General features: G+C 43.4%; 2 long non-coding RNA genes across 3 annotated transcripts; both read left to right on the top strand.

The window, feature by feature from the left end:
• The first annotated feature begins 508 nt into the window (after positions 1-508).
• Positions 509-2454, top strand: LOC141042125 (uncharacterized). Its single transcript, XR_012203946.1, has 3 exons — positions 509-1600; positions 1742-1956; positions 2105-2454. It is a non-coding gene; the product is annotated as an uncharacterized lncRNA (long non-coding RNA).
• A 9466-nt stretch (positions 2455-11920) lies between these two features.
• On the top strand, positions 11921-15297 carry LOC141041844 (uncharacterized). Of its 2 annotated transcripts, none has more exons than XR_012203588.1 (4): positions 11921-12667; positions 12751-13088; positions 13184-13979; positions 14412-15297. It is a non-coding gene; the product is annotated as an uncharacterized lncRNA (long non-coding RNA). The 2 variants fall into 2 exon arrangements; XR_012203587.1 differs by lacking the exon at positions 14412-15297 and adding an exon at positions 14069-14388.
• The last annotated feature ends 200 nt before the right edge of the window (positions 15298-15497 follow it).

Below are 15497 nucleotides of genomic sequence, written 5' to 3'. Positions count from 1 at the left end.
CGCCCACTGCTTTTCTGGGACTACGGCCAAACGCCGCCGTGAGCAGAGGCTGCACACGCCCCCGACACTGGTGGCCGAGCGACCGACGCCGGCGGTCGATCGGCAGCTCCGCAGGGGGGGCTTAGCAGCACGCCCCCGACGCCTCGGCCTGGGACTGCCGGTGTTGTGGTTCCTGGCTGCCCTGGGGTTGGGGTTGCTGACTGCCGACACCGACGCCGAGGCCTCCGGCCCAGATGTTGCTGCCTACTGGGCATGCAAACTGATGAATCCTCCCGTGAGCCACCATGCATCTTCAATTGTTAGATTAATACAATTCGCAAGCTTCCCTGTTATCTTCAAGAGGTCGAGTAGTGACTTCAAACACATTGTCTCTATATGAAGTATAAGATCGGCCATGAATTATTCTCTTATTACTGCGACAGGAAAGAAATTGGGGCAACTATGTGTCACCTTCCACATGCCCAAGAAAATATACACCTTCGTAGGCACGAATGTTATACAATTTACGCTGAGTAATAAAAAACATGGCCGAGTTTGATTGATTTCATCTATTTGTTACTTCACTTTTTGTTTTTATGTGTTAACTTTTAGTTTCAGTTGTGAGTTTTGAAGCACAACTATTCCAGATTGTTCTACTACTATTTGAACGTGCTATAATGGTGTTTCAGTTGCTTGACACTGACAATATTGTATTAATGAAAATAGATCTATTCAGTGAATTTTTGTGATTAATTTTTAAACCTGCATAATGGTATGCATAGACTATATATCTCTACAAATAGCATGGTGCTTTCTGCTTTATGGCTTCATCAGGAAGATAACTTGGATGATCATTTAGCAAAAACAAATCATGACTTCCTGCTTATTTCATACTTGAAGATAATTTGAGTGATCATGTAAGAGAAGATGCCTTCTTCTGCTTATGTTCCAAACATGAAAATAGGCGCAGCTATAATTGAGAGTTTATCCAGACCTTCATTTATCTGCTCAGCTATATGTGACATGTTCCAAATATACGGAGTGTACTCCTGCATCAGATCCATTAACTATATGTTTCTTGTTACAAATTTCTATTTACAGATGGACAATCATAATCCAGGCGCTTCTCTGTCGGGAACCGGGGAACGTTCCCCATTTACAGACCCGACGAACGCACCAGTTAATGTTCATGGGAATGAAAATCCCACGTGTCAAAATCTGCGAGAAAAAAAAATCAAAGGGTGCTCAAAGTTGGTATGCCCGACTGTCCGATGAGAAAAGAGCGGAATACCACCAGAAGCGACATACATTATACAAAGAAAAGAAGGCGGCAGCGAAGAAGACAGCTAACCACGAGCAAGTGTCGCAAGCACCTGCTTCTTCCTTGATGGGTGTGCAACGTACCCCTTTGAGCAACATAACCAACACACTCGATGATGGTTCGTTCGTTAACTTCGGGCCTACTGTATCAATGGTAATTATATCAACAGTAATGTCTTTCCTTTCATCTTGTGTCGTAGGTATATGTACGGCTGCAACCTCGGTGAGTACTAACCATCAGACCGAAGATATGAGTGTTCGATGCAAGAAGCGAACAGTGACAACGGTTCCTGACACGAAAGTAGGCACAACTATACTTGAGAGTTTATGCAGGCCTTCATTTATGTGCTCAGCTATATGTGACGTGCTCCAAGTAGAGGTAGTGTACTCTTGCATCAGATACATTGACTATATGTTTCTTGTTACAAATTTCTATTTACAGGTGGAGGATCATAATCCAGGCGCATCTCCGTCCGCAACGGGGGAACGTTCCTCGACGAACACACCAGTTCATGTTCATGGGAATGAAAATTCAAAGGGTGCTCAAGGTTGGTATGCCCGACTGTCAGAAGAAGGGCGTTATCTTGTCTGGTCGTGAAGTTGTTCATTCTCACTTCAACATACAACTAACCTCTGATAAAAAAACTTCTGGAAGAGGTACAATTCTTGCTGATCACATTGTATGTTGCTATGTTTTGATTCTTCCTGGTTTATCATGAGCTTGGACATTGATAATCTGAATTGAGCCATGCGTTTTCACCTCCTAAAGCTGATATGTATCTGAATTCTTTGTTGCATGTTTCAGGGTCAGGGTTGAGATGAGGCATGTATTTGAGTTTTCAAGCTATATGGCAAGGCGTGTTTCTATCCAGAGTTGTTATGTTTAGTTAATGGAATAGAGATATACTAGGTATTTCAGAAGGAAATATGCATACAATGCTAAATGTAACTATTTTATGTCTCACTATAAGACAGTGTCAGCTGCATATACATTTTGCAGTATTACAGAGTTCTATAATGGGGTCTCTTGTATGCTCAGTCTTCCTTGAATTTCTTCTACCATAATAGTCTACTGAACAATAAAGCACAATAGCTGCTACATCATGCTGTGTATATTAACATGTTGCTATATACTCTATGTTGGTGTCATTTTGACATTCTGTATTTTGTTTTGCTATGGTAGTATTTGACTCCTTTTTTGTGTCATACAGAACACCCAAAATGAGATAAAGCTAAAGGCAGAGACCTAATTTAATGAGTTGGGAGGCATGTGCAAGAGGGAGGGGTGAGATTAGGGCTCATGGGCTATTCAAATAATCACAAGGACGTGTTTTGGGTGCGATTTGGGGGCTTTACCTTTCACATACTTAGGAATACCAATCCACCATCGTAAGCTGACAAACAGAGAATGGAAGTGCATCGATGACCGATTTGAAAAGAAACTGAGTTGCTGGAAGGACAAGCTCATGTCATACGGAGGCCGACTAATTCTGATAAATTCGGTTCTCACGAGTATGCCTATGTTTCTTTTGTCGTTCTTCGAAAGTCCCAGTTGGAGTTAGGAAAAGACTGGACTTCTATCGATCACGATTCTTTTGGCAGGGTGATGAACTAAAAAGAAAATACCGTCTAGCCAAATGGGATATCATCTGTAGACCGAAAGACCAAGGGGGTCTTGGTATTGAAAATCTTGAAGTTAAGAACAGATGTCTTCTCAGCAAGTGGCTGTGGAAGTTATCAAGTGGGACTGATGCCACTTGGGCGCAAATCCTCCGAAGCAAGTATCTTCAAACCAAAACTTTGTCTCAGGTGACAGTAAGGCCGACTGACTCACCCTTTTGGAAAGGGCTTATGAAAGTTAAACTATCCCTGTTTAATAGGACAAAGTTTATTATTGGTAACGGTGCTAGTACGCGATTCTGGGAGGATACTTGGCTCGGAGAGACACCCTTGGCCATTCAATACCCGTCTTTGTATCGTATTGTTCAACGACGTGAGGTGTTTGTTGCAACGGTACTTCAATCTATCCCCCTTAATATTCAGTTCAGAAGGGCGCTAGTGGGCAGTCGTTGGGAAGAATGGCTCCGTCTAGTAAGCAGACTGATGGAGGTTCAGCTTTCTCAACAACCCGATGAACTACGCTGGAAGCTTACTACGTCTGGAGTATTTACAGTTAAATCAATGTATGTTGATGTTATCAATTCAAGCTCGATTCCTAGTTCCAAACATGTTTGGGCTGTCAAAGTTCCTTTGAAAATCAAAGTGTTTATGTGGTTTGTCCATAAACAAGTTATTTTAACCAAGGACAACTTGACAAAGCGTAATTGAACAGGACCTACTAGGTGTAGTTTCTGTGATCGGGATGAGACGATCAAACACCTTTTTCTTGATTGTCCGCTAGCCAAAGTTTTATGGCGGACGGTCCATATTGCTTTTAATATTACTCCACCGAGTTATGTCAACACGTTATTTGGAATGTGGCTTAACAGGGTAGAGCCCGAGTTAGTGAGACATATTCGCGTAGGAGTTTGCGCCTTGTTGTGGGCACTCTGGAATTGCATAAATGATTTGGTTTTTAACAGGACAACACGCATTCATTTTTTGCAGGTTATTTTCTGAGCCACGGCGTTGATCCGTTCTTGGTCGCTACTCACTCCGACGGAGGCCAAGGAGCGTTTGGTTACTGGATCTATCCGCTGGGAGATGGTAGCTCGGGATATCTTCAACCGGTTTGGATGGCGGTCATGTAATAGGATGGGCAATTAGTTTACCTATCTCTCTTTTGCCAGCCGGTTGTGGCGTCCTTTATTTGGCTAGTTTGTCTTCTAACCCTTTTGGCTCTGTGTGAGCTCTTTTTTTATTTTCTTTTGGAGTTTTTAAGACCTTGTTGGAACCTATTTATTTGTTTAATGAGATGGCCGTATGCATCGTTCTGATGCAAAGGCCGGGGAGTCCCCCCTTTCGAAAAAAAACAAGGACGTGTTTTCTTGAATTTTCAGTAAATAAAAATCCACAACCTCTCAATGTTATTCTTTTACTTGAGTTACCTAGTAAAGCATTCTGTTGAGACCTTTTGAGAAGTTGAGCTGAGTAAGGGTGGTAATTCTGTGTGCTAGGTGGGGTAGAAGTTGAGATCCTCGGAGTCGATATACTGACCATTTCTGAGTTTATAGTGCAAATGTGCAATACATTAAAACTCTCAATACAAGAAACCAAAAACTTGGTTGGAACTTGATATTCCCTTTTCAGTTGTTGACCATTGTTTTTCCCCAATTTTTTTGCCCCCATGCTATGCTTTAAGCGATTGAAACACGTGCCTTGGTCTCATTGATGTCATTATATGTCTTGTGAGTCAATTCCTTGTCGATGGCCAAGTTTGGTCCTTAATATCTATGCATGTAGCAGGTTGTTGCTTTTTATATTTATGAGCGGATTAATTATGTGCTTTGGCATTTGTATAGTTTTAGAAAATGTAGTGCATTTCAATTCCGTTCAGGCTTATCCCTTTGATATTATTTTGCTGCTGGTCACGCTCCTAATGACATTAGTCAATACATGTATCCACAGTTTTCTTGTGTTATGATTTATCTTTCCTACAACCAACACATTTATTCTCTTGGCCGACTTGTTGTTTGCATGCCTGACAGACATGCATCCATGGTGAATTGGTGATCTTAAGCCTGTCGAAGAACATGACAAAAGACATCCATGAATGATGGTGAACTTCCCTTTGTTTCTCCATTGCAACCCTGGAAGGTCGAGTGTTTTGGTTTTATAGCTAATACTATGTGTTTAGGAATTGATAAGTCAAAATGGGTAAGCATATCGTAGTATAATTATACTAAACAACAAATCTATAGATTAATTACATCTATTATTTCTATAAAGCAACTTGCAGTCCACCTTGCACATGTACCAAAAAAGAGTGGTTCCTGAGAGCATGACAACTTAAGCATTGTTTTCTTAGATTCTAACCTTTGAGCAGTGGTACTTTTAAAAACACGGCATAGTGATGAAAATGTCTTTCTTAGAAAATGAATTTATAATGCAAAGTTACGTTCTAATTTGCTCTAGCAGTGGAATTAATGAAGATGGGTTAAGAGTTGTGCCTTTTTAATTAGCATGCATTTATATATCAGGCTAGCTTTGAACTAAAATTTTGCCCTCTTGTTCAATGACTATCTATGAACTACATTGGTCTTCCATATGTTGGTCTTCCTGAATTACATTGATCTTCCATATGTTGGTTGTGCACACATGACACACAAGAGTCCTTTTCTACTTTATTTCCTTGGTTCACTGAGAATGGAAATATCACCTGAAACTTTTATGCATGTGCATCTTCGATAACCAGTTCTTCCTTGCAACTCACTTTTGATAAACAAATTGGCACATCTCAGATTGACATTTTATCTTGACATTTTTTTAGTTATCATTCAGTTGTTTTGTCACCAGTTACACAACAGAAAATCCTATAGAACTGGAATAAATTGTTCAGCTTCTGTTGTGCTAAAGACACAACATCTTCTTTTTGGCAATCAGTCAATTAGTCAAAATCAGGAAGTCTTCGTCCTGTGTGACACTACGACTAAGTATGATTATACTAGCAATGTAAAAAAGAAAATAATGATATGCTCAACTGAATTTTCTCTGATGTAAGGTGGTGTTGGACTCAAAAATGAGAGTGCAAAACCCCAGCAAGGCCCCCACATGGATCTGAAAACAGGTACGAAATAGACAAGCCACTGAACCTTCCTCCTGGTTTAGTGCGGCCAAACTTCGCCTTAGGCTTCTACGCGACACCAGCAAGCCGGGAAGTGCTGTAACAGTGGCAGCGCTCTCCCAGGCACTTGGGCTGCCCAGAACTCCTCCCCGCGGTCAGGCCATTCCCCTCAAAGTACAATCATCGCTGGCATGGGCCCTCCAGTGCCATGGTCTACACTGATCGCTAGAAAGCACCACATGCAGAAGCTGCAGGTGCGACGACGTTCACCCGTGTTACTGCAAGATTTGCGATTGTTGGAGGCTTCACAAGTTGCAGAGCTGGCACTGCCAAGGGAACAAGTGCTCCCACTGCCAAGGGTACAAGTGATCCCAGCAAGTACCCCCAAACAATCGGCGTCAAAGAGGCAAGTTCCGATACTGCTGCCAATGCCTGCAATCTTTGTAGACGTGTGAGCTCTCTCTCACTGCTATGTAATTTTGAAATAGTAATGTTTATTTAGACTCTATAAGCCATATAATGAGATGGATGTTTGGTTGAAGGAATTGAAATTGGTAACCACCTACAATAATTGATGACAAATATGTTCGCTGGAGTTCTAGTCGTACCATTTTTTTTTGTATTACAACATTCTTAAACATCTTTATTGCCTCTCTTATGTTAATACATAAATATTTTTGTTTGTTTTGTTGATATATATTTTTCATAGGAAACATGATGATTTTCCAATCAATAATACAGGCATTTGCACGTGCACGATTACTAGTAAAAAAAAAGTGTATCACGGTTCCAAAAGGTATCCTCAAATTTTAAAAACTTTCTGAATTTTTAAATGTACTCGTGCATTTTTACAAAATATTCTTAAATTTTAAAATATTTGAACTACTTTTTAAAATAAAGAAAATATGTATAAATAGGTAAAAACATGAGGAAAACCGACGGAAGAAAAGAAATAGAAAGAAAAACACCCAACATAATAGGCAATAAATACAATAAAAAAACACTACCAAACAGTAGGTAAACTCATTTTTGGAGAAATCGCTCTTGTTCTTGGCCTCCTATCGGGCCTGACAAGGCTATTTTGCACTGTGCAATTCACCGATAATTCAAAGCATCAAGTAGGAAGGTTTGGTGCTAATCCTAGACTAGATAGTATGAAGGTGCAACCAACAACCCAGGAGCATAAGTTACAGGAACAATTAAGTTGGAGATTTGAATATGCCTTTTCTTCTACTCTAAATGGGCAAGTGCACTGCTTTCAAATGACTCAGTGTTGTCTTCTATGCATGATTTTTTCACACTTTCAACAAAGCTGGCATGTTACCATTAGACCTATAGCCATTCCATCATGCAGCTCTGGCACAAATTGTCGAAGTCGAAGAAAATGGGGTTCATGTGTGGTACCTTCAGAAACACTTCCATTTGATGCCAAAATTTCTTCAAAAACAAAACACGCCCACCGGAGATCAGACATGAAGGAGAAGTCACAACAACTAGAAGGTAACTCACAGAAATCAGATGAATACTGAGAAGCGATTGAACTAGCAAGCATAGAAAAGACAACACCCACTAAACCATGCTAAAAAAATTTAAATAATACATTTTAAAAAAAATTACAGAAATAATACGTAGAAAAAAGAATTTACAAGAATAATACACCGTCGGCCCACTGCAGGCCGACTGAGCCCAGTCGGCCCACAGCAGGCCGATCGGCTATCAGGAGGCCGACTGCAGGCCGGGCAGCCACGCGGCGGCCTGTGGTTGGTCGTGCCACGTCGCGAGGGGGGAGGCAGCGGCCTGTCGGCGTGGTGTGCCCCTGTCGGCGTCCTGCCCGCCGATCGGCCACCTAGTGGCCGACAGGGTGCGGCCGACCTGACGCGCGCTGGCCAGCCCGCCCTTATCCTCTCCTTCTCTCTTTCATGCATTATTTCTTCTCCCTGCCCGCCCATATCCTCTCCTTCCTCCATTATTCTTCTCTCGTGGCTCTTTCTGCTGTGTTCTTCCTCCTCCTCTCTCTACAGAAAAATGGCACACATTTGTACACCTAAATAAGCTACATTTTCGCGATTTTGGCACCGTGAATGGGTTCAACTCATTTAGGGCAGCGAAAAGAGGTGTCGATCTACTGACGGGGTAGCTCGTGGTGGTCGTGGTGAGCATTTTGGTGGAGGTGGTGGTGGTGAAGTTGGGGCAGTGTTCGTCGTTGGGGCAGTTGGGGTGGTGAGGTGGTGGTGGTGGTGGAGGTGGTGGTGGTGTTCGTCGTTCGTCGTTCGTCGTTCGTCGTTCGTCGTTCGTCGTTCTTCGTTCGTGGTTCTTCGTTCTTCGTTCGCACGCACGCTTCAAGGGTATATTTCAGCCCTCATTTTATTTTTCGTAGGTGCTCTGGGATTATAAGTAAATATTGTTATTTGCCGCGGTAGTATACGTAAATATTTGTGTGCGATTATTGTTTTTTGGCCCGGTAGTATACGGAAATATTGTTATTTGCCCCGGTAGTATACGTAAATATTATTCGTTCGCACGCACGCTTCGTTCTATGTGAAAATAAATTTATGTGCGATTATTCGTAATATAGATGTAGGTGTGTGAATTGTATTAGTTGTTAGTGGGATAATAAGTTGTTGCTTAATACTTGACACGTACACAGGTGCGGGATAAGAAGTTGGAAACATGAATAAAAAGTTGGAAAGAAGAGACAAGTTTTTTTTTTGAAGAGTTGGGGTCGGCATGTGCATAGCAAAACAAATAATATTACATGTTAAAAAACGATGTTAAAAATAGAGTTGGAAACATAATAAAAATTTAAAAAACGATGTTAAAAAGAAGAGTTTGAAGAGTTGGGGTCGGCATGTGCATAGCAAAATGAATAATATTACATGTTAAAAAACGATGTTAAAAAACGAATAAGAAGTTTTTTTTTTTTGAAGAGTTGGAAACATAATAAAAATTTAATAAGCAAGCAAAAAATAGGAAAAGTAGAACTACATGTTAAAAAACGTTTCAGTCCTTACCCGATGCGAATATGAAGCGGATTACCCGCTAACCTTTATTATGCGTATTTTCTAAAGTTTAACCCATAACAAGCAATGCCACGCTGTTTTTTTTTAAACGGCCACGCTGTAGTTTATCAATAAAACTTCTTAGCAAGGAAGAATTTTACATGATCGTAGAAATAAGACGCATGCCTTTTTCTAAATTATTTTAACATAGATTAAAATAAAAAATACATCAACATGGCCATATAATTCAAATAAACTGAATTATCATATTTGTCGGTTATATTATTATTATTATTCGAGGCCTATTTATTATTAGTAAACATGGGCCTATTTATTATATTATTTACTATGGTCCTGGTAATATATATATAGACATGTCTAATACTTGTATTTCGATGTTGAAAAAAAATAGGTGAGTCGAGATGTCCGATGTAGTGAAGTTGAGATTTTACTATGGTCCTGGTACTGTCCAAACAAATGAGTTGGGAGCAGATCTGAGTGAATTTACTCACATAGAGGTTGCAATCAGCGCACCACAAACATGGTCTGTTAGTCAGTTGAAAGAATGGATTGCGGCAAGTTTAGGTCTTGATACTGAAACAAACACCGTCGGTGTTCATGCATTGTGGACACGGTCAAGTTCAAAAATTTACTTTTATTTGAGGCCAATAGAGGGAGACTCCGATTGGGTGCGGTGGTTACAAGGTTGTGAACGAAGGGGATGCAATCATGTTGCTTTAGTGCTTCCCGTCGTGAAGGAGGTCACTGCACATGAAGGGGAGGGTGGCTACGAAGGACAGAGCAGTCATGTAGAAGGAGGAAATGCTTATGGTTACGACCAAGGACAGAGCAGTCAGGTAGAAGGAGGAAATGCTTATGGTTATGAACCAGGGCAGAGTAGTCAGGTAGAAGGAGGAAATGCCGATGGTGATTACAATGGCGAGGTGGACGCTGACGAGGTAGATGGGCACATGCAGAACCAGATGGAAGAAGAAGACACCGATGTTGAAAGGGGTCATGCCGATGATTCTGACGAGTCAGATGAAGAAGAAAATGCAGAGGAGGTCCCGAATCCTGCATGGTGGAATCATGACTTATCATCTGCAATGACCGTGAATGATGGACATGATTCAGCCTGGCAATATCACCAGAACAATATTGCGACGGGTGCTATGTATCCGAACAAGCAAGCCCTGAAGGATGCAATAATTAATTGGGCAATGTCCACGCAAAGGGTTTTCAAAGCTGAGGTGTCCAGTCAGAAATTCCTCACAATGGTATGCAAGAATGCAGATTGTCCCGCAAGGGTGCACGGCTTTCTCCCTAAGTATGGCACAAGTTGGGTGATAAGTGACTTAGTTAATCACACTTGTCTTATTCCCTGCATCCCTCAAGATCATGCCAACCTTTCATCCACGCTTATTGCTCGACTGTTTTACGATGAGATAGTGCAAGGCAAAGCTATGGAAGTGAAGGCAGTGCAGACAAAAGTGTTCGCCAGGTTGAAGTACAGAATTTCTTATGGCAAGGCTTGGAGGGCTAAGCATGCAGCGCTTGAGAGGAGATTTGGTTCTTATTTTGATGCATATGACTCTGTTGTCCACCTCCTCCACACCCTGCAGCAGCGGAATCCAGGCACCTATATCGATATCCAAGACATGTTCATGCCAGAGTTCCCAACTGTGAGGGTTTTGCATCGTCTCTTCTTCTCTTTCGGTGTATGCATCGAAGCTTTCAGGCATTGCCGACCGGTGATATGTGTTGACGGTACTTTTCTCACAGGCAAGTACAAGGGTCAGATACTGACAGCCATAGGTCAAGACGGCCAAAATCAAGTCGTCCCACTGGCATTTGCTTTTGTGGAGAGTGAGAACATTGAAAGTTGGACATGGTTCTTCAGGCAGTTGAAAATATCAGTTGTCAAGGAGAAGCCGAATGTGTGCATCCTTCATGACAGGCATGCAGGTATACTCAGTGCGATAAGGACACTGACAAACCCAGGCCCTGAGGAACAAGTTCCATGGCAGGACTTGCAGAGCCGTTGGTGCATGCGCCATCTCGGGGCTAATTTCTTCTCGCAGTTTAGAAATAAGAACCTGATGAATCTGTTCAAAAAACTCTGCAAGCAGAACCAGTTATGGAAGTACAATTTGATACGCGACAGACTTAATGTGTGCACGCAGAGACACGTGAGGGACAGGAAAGCTGCAAGAGATGCAGCGGTGAGGGCACATGTTGAAGCAGTAGCTGCACAGTTGGCAACAGGAACAGCGGCCGTGGAGGAGGAGGCTGTTGGGCTATGTGACCTGCCAGGCTTTGACCCACCTGGTACAAGGAGAAGGCTCGGGAGGTCGATTAAAACCTTCGAGCAGTGGATAGAGCATGAGCCTCTGGAGAGGTGGTCTTTGCTACAGGACACACATGGAGCAAGGTACGGTGTCATGACAACGAACCTCGCGGAAACATACAACTTTGTCCTCAGAGGAAACCGGGCATTGCCACTTACAGCCATCGTTGAGGGTATTTTCTATGGCACCGTCAAGTATTTCAGAGACAGACGTCAAATAGCAGAGCAGCATATCTTGAACAACCCAAATACACGGTACTGTGAAAGAGTCACGAAGTACATGGACAACAAGATGCAAAAAGCTAGGTCACACACTGTAGTCGCCATCGGTAATCAAGAAAGAAGGTTTGAAGTCCGCTTAGCCAACAACAAATTCGGATGTGCAAATGAGTTGATGACGCATGAGGTGAAAATTGGCAATGAAGCCTGGCCAACGTGTGAGTGCACATGCAATAAACCGAAATTGCTTCACCTACCTTGCTCACATGTACTTGCTGCTTGCGGGCAGCTTGGAATGGACGCAATATCGTTTGTGTCTCCATATTTTCTGAAAGAAGCTGTCCTCAATACCTGGACAGGTGAGCTGATGGGTTTTCGAGCAATGGGTAATTTCAACAGCGTCAACCCCGCCGATAGGCGTTACATTCCAAACCCAGAGCATATGCGTACAAGTAGAGGCAGACGGCAGTGTCAGCGCATCCGAAATGATATGGATGAATCTGAAGCAGGAGGTCCGACTAGGCAATGCATTCTATGCAATGAATTTGGCCATAGGGACACTAATTGTCCCACTTTCGTCACTGGGCGTGGACGAGGCAACCGGGGAAGAAGAGGAGGTAGAGGTAGTAGAGGAGTAAGGGCGAGAGGAAGAAGCTAAGCTAGCACTAGTTTGTTCTGAATTTATATTAAGTGTGTTGTGGCACTATGTTCTGAAATTTGTATTAAGTGTGGCACTATGTTCTGAAATTTGTATTAAGTGTGGCACTATGTTCTGAATTTTTATTAAGTGTGACACTATGTTCTGAATTTTTATTAAGAGTGCCACTATGTTATGAATTTTAATTAAGTGTGCCACTATGTTATGAATTTTAATTAAGTGTGCCACTTTGTTCTGAATTTTAATTAAGTGTGCCACTTTGTTCTGAATTTTGTAAGTGCAGGAATGTCGGGATTGTGGTTGCTGAATGGGGACATTGATAAGGGTCATCGTGGTGCGATATGGTATGAGCGCAAGCTTGAGCCTCTCGTCACTCGCACTCCTAAGGAAAACTGGAAGATACACTCAGGATGGCTTCAGCGGTACGTGCTTTATAAATTTTCACACTGACATGCATATTAATGGTTGAAATGGGAGACAGTAACTGAAAAGTTCTCTGATGAAGGTTGAAATGGGCCGGCCTTTTACCTTTCGCGCGTCTGGTTGAGTATCCCGGGTGAGAAACGCGTCGCCATCGATGGGTCTTTGCTGAGCTGCTTAGTGGACCGTTGGAGGCCAGAGACCCACACGTTTCACTTCAGATGGGGAGAGATGGCTCCTACTCTGGAGGATGTGTCACTTTTGCTCGGTCTACCGTTGGCAGGTCATGCCGTAGGACCGTTGGACGCACCGGCTGGTTGGGAGCGAGCTCTCACAAAACGTTTTCACGGTGTTTTTCCGGATGCTCCCGATCCGGTATGGGAGCATCACGGACCTAAGTATGAGTGGTTGCTAAATTTCCGGGTAATTTCCCCTACCTATTCTCTTCAAGTTATCGCGCATAAAGTTGTACAGAAAATAATTGCGGCTTACTAAAACTTTCTCTTCGCTTAATGCAGATCCAGAACTTCCGGGCGCCCTTGACTGCGGAACAGATCACTCGGAGCCTCGAGGCCTACTTACTGTGGCTTTTCGGCAAGGTGATGTTCACGGAGAACCATGTCACCACTATCAGCGCCCTCTACATCCCTATGGCACTCGAGATAGCGAGCGCTCAGACGGCGGATCAGATCAGACAGAGGAGTTGGGGTTCGGCGGTGTTAGCGGCTACATACCGAGGTATGTGCAACGGTTGCCAGCTTACATCGAGAAAGCCAGCCCTTCTTGGATGCCCTCTATTCCTACAGCTGTGGTCGTGGGAGAGGTTCTCTATAGGGCGACCAGATGTACGGGTTCATGAGCCTATAGACGCCATGTTTGATGTTGAGGGCATCGACATGCCTACTTTCGGTCTGTGTTGGACTCGTCGCAAGGTATGCACCGTGTTGTAGTTTAATGCAACTTTTTCTGCACAAGAGATCGATCGATGCGAGCGGCTACTAACTTTTATTCTCTGTAGAGACACTTTGCTAGTGATCAGACCAGGAAGGCGTACACAGCATTGAACGAGCAGTTCGATGCGTACACCGGGGTAATCTGGCAGCCCTACACGGAAGCAGCCATACAAGCGAGATACCCTGCTGGTATGTCTGTGCTATGCACAAGGGACCGAGATTACTGGATGACAAAATCGAAGATCATCTTCGATGTCTTCGTCGAGGAGATGGCACAACAGAGGGTTATGAGGCAATTTGGTCTTCTGCAGTTGGAGCTACCTCCCCCTATAGAGAACCCGGTGCCAGCACACATCCACAGGTATTAACCAGTTTTTCAATGTTGCATTTTCTTTCATAGTACTCCATTCGAAGCTTTAGGTAATTGTTGAACACACACCACAATTTTAGGACGACAAGGAAGGGCATGAACAGGACAACTGCTGAATGGCTAGCTAGACTAGAGCCGTATGTTATAGAATGGGAGACAGCAAACACAAATCTATGGCACGAGAATCACAATTTCGATCTCGATGAATTCAATCTCTATTTGCGGCGCTACATGACCGGAACACGGTTACGCATTGTTGAGTACTCCCACCCAGAGGAGTTACCGGATCCTACTCCGTCGGATATGTACATGATACTTCGGGCTCTAGGCAGTACGCGGTAAGATATTTTTTCTTTACGTAATGTTGTCACATACTTCGACGTGCAAGAGACAGACATTATTAATCGTCATGGAAATTTGCAGGCTACCTTGACACGCGAACTGTACGACGACGTGACCACCTTCGGACGATCACTATCGTCTGGACCTCTTCTTCAACATCGTCCAGTGGTACAGCCCTTCTTGGAAAGAATTCAGAATAAGATACGGACTGTGTACGAGGCTATCACGTGCACCCGGAGAACCGATGTTGTTCAGCACGAGCAGGAGCAGCCGCGTCACTCCATGCAACGACATCAACCACGTCCACGCCTAGCACAGCAGCCGACAACGAGGCCACCCCGTCCTGACCAACCTGGCAGTTCTACGTGGCACCCGCAGCACTATGGTCCCACGTCGAGCTTCGTGTTTTCTCCACAGCCACAGCAGCACGGTCCCTCGTCCAGTTTCGTGTTTCAGCCAGAGCAGACGTCACACCCAGCAGGTATGTGTCTTCATATTTATTGTTTTCAATATTAATTGACGCGACCTCATTCTTCATGATGAACCGTTCCATCGCGTAGGGGCCTATGGATATCAGGCATCTATGTCGGCATCACATGATACGTGGGGGAGTGATCAACATCCCGAGGACAACATACAGGCTCAGATGTCGCAGCACACCCAGTGGATGAACATGTTTTCGACTCCTCCACCAGGCCCCACACAGGATACACAGCATGACCAGGGAGAGTCTGAGATTCCTCCTCGTCACGTTAGGGCACCCGACAGGTTGGGATGGTCCCCGATTCCAGATCCGCCTCCCCGCCAGGCCAGACGTCGTCACTGACGCTTCTATGTATCTGTATCAGTAGAGACATTACCATCTATTTCTGTGTAAGACTTATGTCTATTCTATGTATGAGACAAATGACTATGTACTTATGTACGAGACATATGCCTACTCTATTTTAGTACTCTGTTATCGGAACTACAAGATCGTATGTAGATAGAACATAATATTCATACAACGAGACATTGCAAGCAAATAGATAGAACTACATCTAAATTAAATGGTACGTAACTTAACTCACAACATACAGCATAAAAACTAGATGAAGTCATCATCGTCATATGTTCGCGCCAACTTTTTCCCGCCATATGTTCGCGCCAACTTTTTCCCGCCACCCG

Source organism: Aegilops tauschii, chromosome 2 (genome assembly GCF_002575655.3).
Source record: "Aegilops tauschii subsp. strangulata cultivar AL8/78 chromosome 2, Aet v6.0, whole genome shotgun sequence".
NCBI classification, from domain to species: Eukaryota; Viridiplantae; Streptophyta; class Magnoliopsida; order Poales; family Poaceae; genus Aegilops; species Aegilops tauschii.
Note: the sequence above shows the minus strand (reverse complement) of the source record. Positions and strands in the feature narration are given on the sequence as shown.